General features: G+C 38.7%; 1 pseudogene; it reads left to right on the forward strand.

Moving 5' to 3' along the window:
- On the forward strand, positions 8,552-12,358 carry LOC108660640 (annotated as a pseudogene).

Raw genomic sequence — 14,468 nt, forward strand, 5'->3', positions numbered from 1 at the left:
AGATTTTGCTGTTGGCGAAAGGAAAAAGTGAGAGAGATAGAGAGAAGGAGATCAGGTCGGCACCGGAGAAAAGAAAGGGAGAAATTCGGTCAATTGGGTCGCGTCGCCGATGACGACAAAAAGCCCCACTAGCCGCCGGTGGGTAATGAGGAAGAGAGAGGTTTTTTTTTAGAGAGAAGTCAGAGTGTTTGTTTCTAGAGAGAGAGACAAAAGGGAGAAAATGGAGAGAGAATAAAAAAGAAGGTTTTTATACTCAAATGTGAGCTTAAACGGCACCGTTTTGGAAAGGAGAAGCAAGCATTGAAACGACGTCGTTTTGGGCATTTGCAGGCTGCTGGATAGGGACCAGACAGTGGGCTTTGAGAGATAGACTAGTTGGGCCAGACTAATCGTGTTGGGCTACTGTCAACCCACTGAAGGTATACATTTTTGTTTGGTTTTGATTTTGTGGTTGTGCTGGGCCTAATGTTTAGGTAGAAAGACAAATCAGTTTTAATAGATTATTAGGTACAATAAAAAAGATAAGATACATATAAAAATGATTAAACATTAAGAGAGAACAGAAATTAAAAAATAGCAAATTAAAAATTAAAAAATAAACGAGAATAAATTAGGAAGAATTAGAATTAAAATGTAATGAAACAAAAAAAGAAAATATATTAATTAAAAAAGATAGCTTTATATAAAATGGAGAGGGATATAAATGAAGAGAGAATGAAAATGAAAAGATAAAGAATTATTAATATAAATAAAACAATTAATACCGATGATGGGATGATCGGTCGAGACGCGAGAAGTCGTAATCCCGGGCCCATATTCCCTAGGTTCGAAATTCGAATCAAGGCTCCACTAGTACGATGGGAGGGCCTCGATTTCAAGATCTTGAAATTTTAATTTGACTATACAAAAGTTATTCAATAAAAATAACAAATAAATAATAATAGATGAAAAATGATGATAAAAATAATAATAATAATTCGAATATATAGTAAATAATTAATTTGTGAAAATGCAATATACATGACATTAAATAAATAAATAAATAAATAAATAAAAAAAAAATCTAAGACAACAACTAATTTAAAATTAAGCATTAAATGGAATCATAAACAATTTATCTAATTATAAAAGGAAAATATAAGAGGAACTTAGAATAAAAAAATGTAAAGTATGAAAAAATAATAACTAGAAATAAAATAGAAAATATGATAAAAAATAAAACAAAATAAAAATAATAATTAAATAATAAAAAATGACAAAAAAAGTAGATAATTGCATTAGCATAGCATATATATATGTTACATCATTGCATATAAATATTTTTGTTTTCGAGTTTAAGCACCGATGATGGGATCTTCCGAGGATCTTGCGAAGGCGGGTATTCCTCGAAAAGTTCTCTAGGTGAAAAGGTGTCCCCGAGTCCCACCAGTATGATGGGGAGGCTCAAGAAGCATCTTTAATAAAAGGCTTTTGCCCGAATTAAGATCATTATGCACGAAAACGTTATTTTTAAAGAAAAACGTACGGTGACCCCGATGATGAGAATTATTCGTTAAATTTGCGAATGCGAGTTTATCGGATAATTCCCTAGGTGAGAGAACACCCCGGATCCCACCAGTATAATGGGCGGATTCGGGAGAACGTCCTCGATAAAAGGTTATTCGTCTGACATTTTTATCCCACGCCATGCATCTCATCTTTCTTCACATTTGCATTCCATTTTAGGTTAAATAGGAGATAAAATAAGAGAATAATAACCAAGAAAATATAGTGAACTTAAAAATTAAAGCCTAATAGGATAATCTAAAAAATGGTACCGTTCATGGAACGGGCATCCCGGGGGTGCTAATCCTTTCCCGGACGTAACCGTACTCTCAAGCCTAGATCGAGAAAATCGTAAACCAGTTTAAGGTTCTTCGACGGGCTTAAAATTAATTTAAGGCTTCGTCGATTAGAATCGAGTCAATAAGTGGCCAATCGCACCTAGCAAAAAAGATTGGTGGCGACTCCTAGTTTTTTAGAGTTTTCACTAGCGTCTGACGGTCAGGTTCCCGGACCCGCACGTTACGACAGATGACAACTCCACTGGAGACTGTCGAGAGTCTAACCATTAAATAATAATAGGTTATCCAAGGCTTTAAATAATTCGATGTTTCCTTAGTATTGATGATTTGTTTTGCATATTTTGTTTAGTGCATTTGTTTATTTCGCATTTGTTACTTTATTGCTTTTAATAATTGTGGGGATTTAGGATAGAGGGATGTGAGAATGTTACTCCGAACTCGATGTTTTCCTTCACACACATAGCACATTTTGCATTCATGCATAAACCCTCCACCCGGGTTATGTCCTTTTTAGGAGGAAATTTAATAGCTACACTCTTGTGACGTGATAACCTCCGTACAGGCTAGTGAAGACTCCTGCTCAAATCGAACCTAGTCCGTTTGAAGCTTGTAATGGGTGAGGATCAGGGTGCCTTACTAGTTCGCGTGGACGACAGTGAGGAACGATTTGGGAACCTTAGCTCTGTTTATAAACCCCGCTCAGCATATAGAATACCGAGAGCAGCTTAACCCTAGGTAGGGCCATACCCGTGAGAGTATACCCTATAAATAGGTACACATGAAGGAATTTCTTCCACTCCCTCTATTTTAAATTTTGCCACGAGATAATAAAGTATCGTGGAGTAGACAGTAATACCCATGATATTGCTTATTATTCTCTCATTATTTTTAACACTAAATTCTTTCTTTTTACCATACTAACTTAAGTTTATTTTGCTTGTCATGTGTATGTTACATGTTCATTTGCATGCATCGTAATTGCATATAGGAGAAATATTGGCTACACAACATCCAACCTAAGAGATCCCGATTATATCCATGGCATCGTCATCAGCAGGTCCACTCAACATATACAGAAATGACTATGAGATAGAGTTATAGATGGGGCAGATTCAACAAGAAAAAGAAGGCTGTTTGACCCAAGGACATATCCCAACTTTACTTGAGAGAGTTCACTTGGACCTTCAGCAGAATGACTTCACAAAGATGATAGGAATTTGAGAACAGTGGAGACCTGCTCACCGAGACAATTTTTAGAGCAAGTATGGATACATTGCATGGCTCCTATATGTACCTGTTGATGACCAGATGTTCTGAGCCATCGTCCAGTTTTGGGATCCTTCATACCGTTGCTTTGTCTTTAACAAGGTGGACAGGACCCCTACCATAGAAGAGTACTCTTCTCTACTCCAGATAGATCACATGCAGCCTGACAAGATCTATTGGAGGGCCTAGAAGACGAGACACAGGCAAAAGTTGGCCAAGTTGCTAGGAATGACTACGGTAGAAGTGGATCAGCACCTGAAGAAGAAAAGAGACGCAGAATGCCTTCCGTGGAGTTTCTTGAACGGATATATTAAAAAACACATGGAGGATAAATAAGGTCTCATAGCTTTCGCGATGACAATCTATGGCTTAGTGGTCTTCTTGAAGGTTCTAGGTCATGTGGAGGTATTATTCATAGACTTCTTCGATCAGGTGACAAGGAGCATCAGCCGGCCTCATCCATCTTAGTTGAAACCTTCAGATCCTTGAATTTCTATCGGCACAAAGGCGAGGGACGATTCATCGGATGTGCCCAATTTTTAACCATATGGATCAAAAGCCATTTCGAATGCAAAGAAAGCAAATTCTAGAAGCCTTATCTATCTGCAAGTTACCCTATCCTTGAGTTTTGCGAAAGTGTATGGCCCGACTGTAAGAGGAAAGAAGAGTGGGTTGCGAATCTCCGGAGGTTAATGAGCGTTGAAGTAACTTGAAAAGCTCTATGAATGCCGCAAATGCAAGTGATGTATAAATGCGGGGACAAGCCATGAGTGCTGCTAATGGGACCATGAGGAGCCATTAGTTATGCACCGATAATGGTACGAAAACAGTTCGGATCTGAGCAATTTGTGCCCATGACTCACCAGCTCAACCAGTTAAAGTTTACGTATGAGGAGCCGAAAACGCTAAAGAAAATTGAGAAAATTGCACAAGATTGGACAAAAACGTGCCGAGTGGATCAGGGGAGGGTTACTGATGAAGTCACTACAGAATATCATACTTGGCACAACCAAAGGGTGAAAGATGTCGTATGCCCCCCGAAAAATCCATCAAAACATCCCATAAACCCAGAACCTCAAGATGTCCTGCTAGAGAACGAGTTGACAAGAAAAAGACTTGAAAAGGAGATGATGAATATGAAGCGAAGACATGAGGATGAGCTAAAAGAAGTGAAGAAAGAGACAACAAGAAAGGTACGGATGGCTTTGGAAGAGCGGGATGAGTGGCGAAGCAAGTTTGAGGAAGTGAACGTGGTAAATTCTTCTCTGATAGCCAGAATGCAAGAACTCCAAAGTGCCAACAATGCTTTGCAGCACGAGGTACGAAGACAAGAACAAACTATCCAAGAGTTGAGAAATGACTACGGCTTGTTGGAAACTACCATGGAGGGCTGCAAGGCACAGTATGAAGCAGTAAGGCAAGAGTATTTCTAAATGAGGGAAATAAATGATTTGTGAACACAAAGCCTTCAAAGGAAAGAAGCTGAAATGCGATGGATACTGAGACGGATGAGAGAAGCGGCATTTAGAGCGTGAGTGATGGCAGACAAGATCAAAAAACTCAAGCGAGAGATTCTTCCAAGAGATGAATTGAGTGAGCGATTGATCGATCACCTCAGGATGGTTAGGGACCAACATGACAAAGTTGGTTTTTCCTTTTGGTAGTTATGTAATGGTTTTAGACAATGATGTAATCGGATATTTTAGTCTATGGATGTGAATTTTCTTATGGTAAATGTTGGATGGCTAATATTTTTCCTATTTTTCTTCTTCTTTTCAAACGCATTTCACTTGCATCATAGTTGCATGATTCATATAAATAATAACGAATGACAATGTATTCATCAACATAAAATTCTAACTTATCCATTTGACTCGTAAAGAATAAAATTCCAGAGAAACAAACCCTACACAGATACAACACAAGAGCTCTCTCTAAGATCATGGGGGACGAACACTCGAAGAAAATGGACAAGATCGAAAAGAAGCAAGAAGAGATCATGGGTCAATTGTCAAAGATTTTGGAGTTGATGTCGATAGATAAAGAAAAAAGAGTGGCGGGGAGTTCTGGTGTGTCAGAAGATGTTCAACAGACAGAAGCCAATATAGACCTCGTATATCTACTAGGATTCACACCACCACCAGCAAGAAATGCGTTTATCCCCATGCCATCGATAAGACAATATCCGTTCTTTGGGATACTAATGCCTATAGGGCCGCCACTAACTTATGCCCAACAGAAGCTAATTGGAGGGGCAAGTCCTTCAGACCCCATCTCTGTACCTGATCTGGAAGATCCGAAAGAACAAGAGAAGTTCAAGTATGGATCCGTTGAATCAAAGGACAATCTCGATACCCACCAAAAATTTAACCTTTTTGAGGATAGACTACGCATGATAGAAGGAATGAGAATGTATTGCTCTATGGATGCAATCAAACTCTGTCTCATTCCAGATGTGGTTATATCCCAAAAATTCAAAGTTTCAAACTTTAAAAAGTATGATGGAACAAAGTGCCCGGTCACGCACATCACTATGTATTGCAGAAGGATGGCCGCATATGCCCATGATGACAAGCTCTTGATACATTGCTTTCAAGATAGCCTCACTGGTACTGCAGCAAAGTGGTACATCCAACTGGACCGCAATCGAATCCACACGTGGAAGGACATTGCTCGAGTGTTTGTAGCTCAGTATAAGCATGTTACAGATATGGCTTCGGATCGCCTTTCTTTATAAAATATGGAGAAGAAACCCACTGAAAGCTTCAAAGAATATGCTCAAAGATGGAGGAATATGGCTTCTCAAGTTCAGCCACCATTGACTGAGAAAGAGACTACCGTGATGTTCGTTAACACTCTGCGAGCCCCTTACTATGAATGATTGGTCGGTAATGCCATAAAAAACTTCGCTGATATGGTGGTTTCAGGAGAGATGATAGAGATTGCCATTAAGTAAGGAAAAATAGAATGAGGTGATGCGGCACACATGAAAAAAAGGGAAACTTTTAAGAAGAAGGAAGAAGAAGCCCAAGCCATCACTTCGGGATAACCCCAAGGAGGAAGCTACAACCCTTACTAGCCATATCCACCATACTTCTATTACCTAGTTGTGAATAACGCTTCACAAAGCCCATACCTATATTCACCCATGCCAAATGCCTTTTCTAACCTGTACCCATATGCTCCCATCTAACGGATAACTTACCCCATAAATATCCACCCACCTACTTCCACACCCGTTATAGCTTCAACCACACAACAAACAACACCTTCAAACAACCATACTGCCGATGAATCAAGAGGATGGCGAAATAAGTAAGAGAAAGTGCAGTTTGACCCAATCCCAATCCCATATGCTGAACTCTTCACTCAGTTAGTTACAAATCATCTGATGGCACCTTTATACATAGAGCCATTAAAACCTCTATTCCCGAGATGGTATGACGCTTCCGCCCATTGTGATTATCATTATGGAATCGAAGGTCACTCGATCGAGAATTGTACAGCGTTCAAACATAAGGTGCAAGGGTTGATCAAGGCCAGAATCCTGAATTTTGAAAAAAAGCCAGAACAGAATGTTAACAACAACCCACTGTTAAATCATGCTGTGGCAGGGGTAAATGCAATCGAATGGGAGGTGTATGTTAAAAGAAACATTCGGAAAGTGGAAACCCCCATGGAGAAAGTGTTTGAAGCCTTAGTAAAGGCCAATATACTCGAGGTTTGGTCGAAATGTCCTAACGTGAATGACTCGGGAGATATCCAAGGACCATACTGCTTATATCGCAAAAGATGTGTGGGGCATTTAATTTGAGATTGTAGTTCTTTCCGAAAGGAAATGCAAATGATGATGGATGAATCAAGGATTGAATTCTATGTGGAAGCCTCAAGGCCAGCAGTAAACATGATGGCCAAAGATTCCACTCACCCAATGAAGATAAAACATTTAACCATTTTCTATGAACCAATAGGAGAGTCTGTGGAAGATAGAACCCATGCCCAAATGACCATCGAAGTCCTCAAACCTTTTCCCTACAAAGATGATAAAACTATCCCGTGGAACTACAATTGCAATGTACAAGTTTCAAATACGAGAAAATAGATGGTCGAATCTTAAGATAATGCTGCAAATATAACTGGTGTTGGGGGGATTACCCACAGCGGATGTTGCTATACACCGAAAGCATTGGAGAATCTCAGGAAAGAGAAGGGAAAAGAAAAAAAAACAAAATCTGATAGAAGAAAAAGTGCAATCTCAAGAATCAACAGATGGCTCAAAGGGACCGTTGAGGGAAAAAAAAGCTGCAGAGTTCCTCAGGTTCATCAAACACAGTGAGTACAATGTAGTCGAGCAATTGAACAGGTTGCCTGCTCGTATCTCATTATTATCATTACTTCTCAGCTCAGAACCACATAGGAATTCTTTGATGAGGATTCTGAACCAAGCATATGTGGATCACGATATTTCAGTTGAAAATTTGGACTACATCATTGGGAACATTTCAGTGGGTAACATAATATCCTTTAGCGATGAAGAAATCCCTTCTGGAGGTAATGAAAACTATAAAGTCTTACATATCACTACCAAGTGTAAAGGCTGTACCATCGCAAAAGTGCTGCTTGATAACAGATTGTCCTTGAATGTGATGCCCATGAGGACCTTGGCCCGCTTATCCATCGACATGTCTTACATGAGAAAGAGCCAGATGATTGTGAGAGCCTTTGATGGGACGAGGAGAGAAGTAGTAGAGGACATTGAGATACCGATAGAAATCGACCCGTGTACCTTTGCCACTGAATTCCAAGTTATGGATATCGCTTCTTCATACAATTATTTGTTGGGAAGACCTTGGATCCACTTGGCTGGGGCCATACCTTCATCGCTTCACCAAAAATTCAAGTTCATCGTGGATGGGAAGATTGTATGTGTTAATGGGGAAGATGACTTACTCATAAGCAAGCCGGCGGATACTCCTTACGTGGAAACGACGGAAGAAGTGCCTGAATGTTTCTTTCGATCTTTCGAGTTTGTTTACACCACGTATGTTGGAGAAGGAACCACACCACCCATTCCGAGGCTTTCCAAAACCACCAAGATGGCTGTCAGTCAGATAGTAGGGAAAGGATACTGAGCGGGGGCAAGACTGAAAAAAGAGCTGTAAGGCATTAAAAGGCCAATACGTGCTACCAAAAGTGAAGAAAAGTTTAGCCTAGGATATAAGCCGACTAAGAAGGAAAGAGAAAAAATGATAGCCGAAAGAAGAAGGGAGAGGTTGGCTCGCTTTAAGGGGCACGGGTTGGAAAATCATAGAATGATATATCCTCATCTTTATGAGACATTTTGATCCGGAGGCTGCATCTTTCTTGAATCACTCACCGTTGGGAGCCGAGAATCAGTGTCAGTATTAGGGGAAGCCTTTTCTGATTTATCAATATGTGTAATGGAGGAAGATGAAGAGCAGCTAGAAAATGTGGAGGGGATCCCTACTACATACCTCGGACCACTTGAGCTGAAGTTGAGTAGTTAGACCACCATGAGTTTACCAGTCACTTGTGATTCAATTTCAAAGTAATGCAAACTAAACATCCGTACTTATGCCCAAGAGCATTGAAAATTTTATGTATCGAGCTTTTTATCATTTATCATTCTAATAAATTGACATGCGTAGTGCATTTCTCATATCTCCTCCATGATTCACCATTTCTATTCTTGTCATCTCATCCCTTTATTTTAATTGTTTATCTATATAATAGCTCTACATCTTTCAATTCTCTTTACTTTTCAGGAGTCCAAATAATGAATGCAAAAATGATAATGACAATGGTTTTGAGGTTAATTTTGAAAAAGGTACAAGTGTCAGTAAACTTGACGATACAGAAAACGTGAAAGATTATGATTTAACTCCGAACTTGTTAAGACTAGTAGAACAGGAGATGAGACAAATTGTCCCACATCAAGAGACACTTGAAACAATTAATTTAAAAAATGAAGATAATAAGAAAGAAGTTAGAATTGGTACGACGTTGGTGCCGATTGAAAAAGAAAAACTAATAAAGCTACTCCATGAATATGTAGATGTGTTTGCATGGTCCTATCAAGATATGCCAGGACTTAATACAGACATTGTAGCTCATAAATTACCTTTGAAACCAGAATGTAAACCAATTAAGCAAAAGTTGATAAGGATGAAACCTAAAATGCTATTAAAAATTAAGGAAGAGGTGAAAAAGTAGTTCGATGCAGGATTCTTGGAAGTAGCTAAGTACCTCGAATGGGTTACAAATATTGTCCCAGTACCTAAGAAAGATGGAAAAGTAAGAATGTGTGTGGACTATCGAGATTTGAATAGAGCTAGCCCAAAAGATAATTTTCCTTTGCCCCACATTGACACTTTCGTTGACAATATTGCTCGTCATTCCATGTTTTCCTTTATGGATGGTTTTTCAAGGTATAACCAAATAAAGATGACACCAGAGGACAAAGAAAAAACTACCTTCATAACTATGTGGGGGACTTTTTGTTATAAGGTAATGCCATTTGGTTTGAAGAATGCTATGGCAACTTATCAACGAGCCATGGTGACTCTTTTCCATGACATGATGCACAGAGAGGTTAAGGTGTATGTGAATGATATGATTGTAAAAGCTCGCAAAACAGAGGACCATGTGACCAATCTTGAAAGATTGTTTAAGAGGTTACGGAAGTTTCAGCTCAGATTAAATTCGGCAAAGTGCACTTTTGGAGTCACTTCAGGAAAGTTACTTGGTTTCGTCGTTAGTGAAAGAGGAATTGAAGTTGACTCGGATAAGGTTCAAGCAATCCGTGATTTGCCTCCTCCCAAAATGCAGAAAGAAGTTAGAGGATTCTTGGGAAGGTTGAACTATATAACCCGGCTCATATCACAACTCACACTCAAATGTGACCCAATCTTCAAGCTTCTTCGCAAACACAATCTTGGGACATGGAACGAGGAGTGCCAAGTTACTTTTGACAAGGTTAAAGAATATATGTTGAGTCCGCCAGTGCGGTACCACCTGTGGCCGGGAGACCCCTCATTTTGTACCTGACAGTAAATGAAGGATCCATGGGATGTGTGTTGGGACAGCATGATGAAACTGGTAAGAAAGAAATAACAGTTTACTACTTGAGTAAAAAGTTCACTGAGTACGAGTCCAAGTATTTTTTGTTGGAAAAGATGTGTTGTGCTTTAGCATGGACTGCGCATCGACTCAGGCAGTACATGCTATATCATACCACTTGGCTCATTGCGAAGTTAGATCCTATTAAATACATCTTTGAGAAACCATCCTTATCAGGTAGAGTGGTAAGATGGCAAGTGTTGTTGTCTGAATATGATATTGTATATGTGTCCCAAAAAGCTATCAAAGGAAGTGCAATCATAGATTTTCTAGCGGAAATGGTGGATGAAGATTATAAACCAATGGAGTTTGAGTTCCTAGATAAGGACCTGATGTCGGTTTGTCAAACAAATGAGGAGGAATCAGAGGAGAAAGAAAATTGGAAGATGTTTTTCGATGGAGCTTCGAACGCCTTAGGGCATGGCTTAAGAGCCGTGTTGGTATCACTAGAAGGAGATCATTATCCTGTCATAGCCAAACTCAACTTCTATTGCACCAATAATGTGGTTGAATATGAAGCTTGTGTTATGGGTCTTCAGGCAGCAATCGAGAGGAAAATTCACGTTTTGGAAGTGTATGGGGATTCTACTTTGGTTATTTATCAGTTGCAAGGAGAATGAGAGGCACATGACTCGAAGTTAATCCAGTATCATAAGTATGTTTCAAAGCTAATTGAAAATTTTGATAAGATTTGTTTCACCCATTTACCCCGAAAGGAGAATCAAATGGCTGATGCATTAGCCATGCTGACAACAATGTTCAACGTTGGTACTGATGTTAAGATTCAACCCATCATGATTAATCTTCGAGAATGCCCCGCACACTGCTCCAGTATAGAGGAAGAAGTAGACGAGAAACCTTGGTACCATGATATTGTGCATTATCTCAAGTTTCAGCAGTATCCAAAACAAAGCTCAGAAAATGATAAGAAAACCATTAGAAGGTTGGCAATGAATTTCTTCTTGGATGGGGACATCTTATACAAGAGAAGTAAGGATCAAGTGCTTTTGAGATGTGTGGATTCAGTCGAAGCTCAGAGAATTTTTGAGGAAGTTCACAAAGGAATTTGTGGGGCACATGCAAGTGGGCATATGTTGGCAAGACAGGTCATGAGAGCAGGGTATTACTGGCTCACGTTGGAAATGGATTGTATAGATTTTGCTCGAAAGTGTCACAAGTGTCAGATATACACAGACAGAATCCACACTCCTGCAAATTCACTGAATGTATTGACATCACCATGGCCATTCTCAATGTGGGGCATGGATGTGATTGGGTTAATAACCCCGAAGGCATCAAATGGGCATCGGTTTATTCTGATGGCGATTGACTACTTCACTAAGTGGGTAGAAGCAGCATCTTATGCCAATGTGACCCAGAAAGTGGTATGTAAGTTCATCAAAAAAGAAATAATATGTCGCTATGGTCTCTCGGAAATGATCATCACAAATAACGCTAGTAACCTCAATGGTTCAATGATGAAAGATGTTTGTGCCAAGTTCAAGATCAAGCATCATAATTCAGTGCCTTATCGCCCAAAAATGAATGGAGCGGTAGAAGCAGCCAACAAGAACATCAAAAGGATAATTGAAAAGATGACAGATGTATACAAAGATTGGCATGAGAAGTTACCCTTTGCTTTGCATGCTTATTGCACAACAGTCCGAACTTCCACGAGAGCTACGTCGTTCTCTTTGGTATATGGGATGGAAACAGTTTTACCAATTGAAGTAAAAATCCCTTCCCTAAGGGTCCTTAAAGAAGTATAGTTGGAAGAAGCCGAATGGGTTAACGTTCGTTATAAGCAATTGAATCTAATAGAAGAAAAAAGGTTGGCGACACTTTGCCATGGGCAGTTATATCAAAAGAGAATGATGAGGGCGTATGGCAAGAAGGTACATCCTCGTCAGTTCCAAAAGGGAAAGTTAGTATTGAAAAGAATTCTTCCGAACCAGCAAGATCCTCGCAGGAAATGGACGCTGAATTGGGAAGGACCATTTGTAGTGAAGAAAGCTTTTTCAAGAGGAGCACTAATTTTGACAGAGATGGACGGAAGGGAGTTTTCCAACCCAGTGAATGCCGATGCTGTCAAGAAATATTTTGCGTAAAAAAAAAAAGAGAAAGAAAAATTTTCAAGTTGAAAACCTGAAAAGGTAGCTTGAGTATGGGAGATGTGTTTAGGGCGAAAACCCGAAAGAGCGGTCTAGACACGAAGGAGGTTCAAGTACTACAAGGGCTTAACACAGAAGGGGTAAAAATCATGATCCGAGATGTTTAGACAAAAGACAAGGGAGCTGACGATTGTGCTTGTTTCGGGATAAAATTTTGATACTACTGTCAATATCTATCGGAACAGTCATTAAGAAAGAACTGTATCCATTTTGTATTAATTGATTTTCCCCTGTTCATTGTCATTATGTCTAATTGTATAAAGTTCCCTTTTTTCTAATGAAAAATAGCTTTTCTGCTCCCAACATTGTCATCATTTCCATTCTACCAAGAAAGGAGATATGAATACATTGCATTGCATTTGTCATAAAATTGGAATGATATTTAATAAAGAGCATGATAAAGTAAGAAATGTTTGCAATATTTTGAAAAAAGATCATAATTGACGGGGAATGAAATAGAGTCTGGTAATATAAAAAAAAAGGAGAAAAAACTAAGAAAAGAAAGAAAGAAATGGAAGTAGCAACAGAATGGAGAACAGTAAAGATGTGAAGAATGATTGGACCATGCATATGATAGAGGAAGAAAACAGTTGTGAGCAATGAATTGGTGAAGACGAGAGATCGGAAGCGTGATCGGTTCATCCCCCAATGATCAAATAGAAAACTCTAAAACACTCAAAAAAAAAAAAGAGAGAAGTTGATAAAAATGATTAGGATATTTAAAATGTCATGTTCAAAGTTTTAAAACAACTGAAAAAGAAGGAAATTCATCTTTAAAGTCGTAGAACCTCAGATGAGGAATTGATTATTTTTCACCATTTCAAAAAAAGAAAAAAAAGGTTTCAAGAAGTTCATTTTTAAAATTTCGTTGCCTCAATTTTTGAGGGGCCACATCTCTTAAATCCTTTGGGTACATTCTAAAGACCTCCGAGCACATTATTCTCTTAAATCCTATGAGAACATTCTGAAGACCTCCGGGCACATTATTCTCTTAAAACCTCCGAGTAATTAGTTTCAAGACTTTTAAAAGTTTCGTTGCCTCAGTTTTGAGGAGTTTATTTTTTTAAAAAAGGTCTCATTGCCCCAGTTTTGAGGAGTTCATTTTTAAAAGTTTCGTTGCTTCAGTTTTGAGGAGTTCATTTTAAAAAGTCTCATTGCCTCATTTTTTAGGAGCTTATTTTAAAAGTGTCATTGTCTCAACTTTGAGGAGTTCATTTTTAAAAATTCGTTGCCTCAGCTTTGAGGAGTTCATTTTTAGAAGTTTCGTTGCCTCAGCTTTGGGGAGTTTTATTTTTTTAAAAAAAATTCCGTAGCCTCAATTTTGAGGAGTTCATTACTAAAGTTTCGTCGCCTCAACTTTGAGGAGTCTCATTTTAAAATTACAACAAAAAAAAAACCTTGGTAAGAAAATTAAAGAATTAGTCAAATACAGTGTCTACATCTTTGCACTATTTTGAATTTTCGAAATGTGCAAAGAGGGGCAACTGTAGACACTAAAAATATATATATATAATAAATAATAAAATTTTAATTAATTAAGAATTATAAAATAATTATAATATAAAAAAAGTAGTAGTACGTCTGGCAGGGTGCGGATGCACCCTGCTAGGCACCATCTTCTCTGCCAGCCACCACCCTCTCCTTGCCAGACGCGAAAAATTCACGTCTGGCAGAGTAGTGGGAGCCTGCCCCCTTTAGCCCAGTTAAAAGGGGCATTGTAGCAACCCGGGGGGGAGGAGCCACAACCTGCAAACAAAAAATCCCTAGAAAAGCCTAGCCACCTGAAAATAAAAAAACCCTAGAAGAATCCCTATTAACTCAAAAACACAACATCGAAAACATCAAGAATCCTAGTTTAGCAGCCAGAAACAACCATAAATACCACAATCCAAAAATAAAAAAAGCATACAAAAAAATACCAAAAAATCAGAAAATATGCACAATGAGAGAGGGAGAACGGTGGGGTTTTTTGGGTGAATTTTTGGTTGATTTTTAGGGGGGATAAAGCTTGGGTATTTGTCACCTGTTAGAATGGGTAAAGCTTGGG

This window comes from Theobroma cacao, chromosome 2 (genome assembly GCF_000208745.1).
Source record: "Theobroma cacao cultivar B97-61/B2 chromosome 2, Criollo_cocoa_genome_V2, whole genome shotgun sequence".
NCBI lineage: Eukaryota > Viridiplantae > Streptophyta > Magnoliopsida > Malvales > Malvaceae > Theobroma > Theobroma cacao.